The following is a 2,500-nucleotide window of genomic DNA, read 5'->3' on the forward strand; positions in this document are numbered from 1 at the left end:
ACACCTAGGGCTTCTACTATAGCCTTAGGCCGACCAAAGCCTCGTGAGTGGATTTGCTAGACGAAAACTGAAAGAAGCCCCTCAAATATATATATATATATATGTGTGCATATCTTTGTGTCTGTATCTGTCCCCCTACCATCGCTTGACAACCGATGTTGGTGTGTCTACGTCCCCGTAACTTAGCAGTTCGGCAAAAAAACTGATAGAATAAGTACTAGTCTTACCAAGAATAAGTCTTGGATCTCCAGCATGGCTGCAGTAAAATGACTGAAACAGTGGTTAGAGCGTCGAGTTTACGATCGCGAGGTTGTGAGTTCGAATCCCGTACTGAGCTGCGTGTTGTGTTCTTGAGCAAGACACTTTATTCACGTTGCTCCAGTTCACTCAGCTGTAGAAATGAGTTGCGACCTCACAGGTGCCAAGCTGTATCAGCCTTTGCCTTTCCCTTCGATAGCACTGATGGTGGGGAGAGGGGAGACCGCTATGCATGGGCGACGGCTGGTCATCCATAAACAACCTTGCCCGAACTTGTGCCTGGGAGGGTAACTTTCTAAGTGCAATCCCATGGTCAGTCATGACCGAAGAGGGTCTCAGCAGCAGTACATGTACCAGGACCTCGCTAGTTCTTCTTTTGGGGATTTACTATATATATATATATATATTATATATATATATACTCTTTACTCTTTTACTCTTTTACTTGTTTCAGTCATTTGACTGCGGCCATGCTGGAGCACCGCCTTAATCGAGCAACTCAACACCGGGACTTATTCTTTTGTAAGCCCAGTACTTATTCTATCGGTCTCTTTTGCCGAACTGCTAAGTAACGAGGACATAAACACACCAGCATTGGTTGTCAAGCAATGCTAGGGGGACAAACACAGATACACAAAGAGACACACGTATATATATATATATATATACATACATATATACGATGGGCTTCTTTCAGTTTCCGTCTACCAAATCCACTCACAAGTCTTTGGTCAGCCCGTGGCTACAGTAGAAGACACTTGCCCAAGGTGCCACGCAGTGGGACTGAACCCGGAACCATGTGGTTGGTAAACAAGCTACTTACCACACACCCACTCCTGCGCCTATATATATATGTATACATACATACATGACTGCATGCATAAATACATACATAATACATGAATACATACATACATACATACATACATACATACATACATACATACATGTCTGCATGCATGCATGCATACATTCCTTATCTACATCGATGACATAGTAGACGTCATCAAACATTCTACATTGAAAATCTTTGCAGATGATTCCAAACTCCAGAAAGCCATAAACAGTGTGGATCTGTTTGCTGTTGCCCAACTCTTATTGACCCTTCTTTCATCTTTAATGAGAACATTTTCCCATATAACAACGCTTCACATTCACTCAACCAAGTCTCGCTCTTGCTGTCGCACCACTTACATCCACCCTGTTACCCAAATAACAAGTCGAAAGAATATACGAGAATTTATTATTAATCACGACAGTTGTTTCGACGCATCAAGCATCGATCCCTGACGAGTGGGACACTTAACAACTGATTCAGGAGCATCCAGTGGTGCAGTTGTGTCTCATCGGGTGATTAAATATATACAACTCGTTACAATAACAGTTCCGCAATGTATCTTCTCATTTCGTAGAAAGAAAAACAGCAAAACGAAGGAAATATCTTCATTTATAGAGAAGATCAAAAATAAAATCACAGATGGGAATAAAAGGGAAATGAACACGCGATACGGCGAGAAAAGTATTAAAAATAACCGTTAACAAATACAGATGTATAAACGCCCTCGCTCAAGCTGAATGGCGCGAGTACACTTGCTTATACAAGCATCCGCGAAAATGTAAGCATATGCACCCGTGTGGTTTGGTACACTCACGGTCACAAAGCGAGTTAAGTAGCTATTTTGTGTATATAAGAATGGGGAGATAACAACTAAACTCAATTCATCCATACCTTAATGTAAACAGTTATTCAAATTCATTCCCACTGCATTAAGCGAAAATATATTTATATGAGTGGAGGCATCTTGAAAGTCTTTCAGAAATTTTATTAATGATATTTTCATTGGTCTACAGAATAGACAGGGATTCCTTGGAGCAGAGGCGGCGCCTCCTAGAAATTATATTATTTGGTTTCGCGTGTCTTACTATGGATCAAGTTATGTTGTAATTAATTTTATCTTGCTTCAGTCGCCATACAAAATTGACCAAAGATGTTGAATGTCTCTTATAAATTATATATGCATGTATGTATATATATATATATACAGGGTTGGCCAAAATCACCTAACAATTAAATCAAAATTCCATAAATACTACCTGTAATTCTGTTTTGACTCAAATGGAAAATTATGTCACTCAAGAAGGACTTCAGTTTGAACAATTTTCATGGAGTTTCATATTCAGTTGCTTTTATATAATTCATTCAGTTATGTGTGTGTGTGTGTGTGTGTGTGTGTGTGTGTGT

The 2,500-nt window shown here is 39.8% G+C and overlaps 1 protein-coding gene across 4 annotated transcripts in view; it reads right to left on the reverse strand.

Annotated features, from left to right (window-relative positions):
• The window catches only part of LOC115223268 (TWiK family of potassium channels protein 18-like), a 61,470-nt gene that overhangs the window by 1,878 nt on the left and 57,092 nt on the right, over positions 1–2,500 (reverse strand). The window lies entirely within an intron of this gene.

This window comes from Octopus sinensis, linkage group LG22, assembly GCF_006345805.1.
Source record: "Octopus sinensis linkage group LG22, ASM634580v1, whole genome shotgun sequence".
NCBI classification, from domain to species: domain Eukaryota; kingdom Metazoa; phylum Mollusca; class Cephalopoda; order Octopoda; family Octopodidae; genus Octopus; species Octopus sinensis.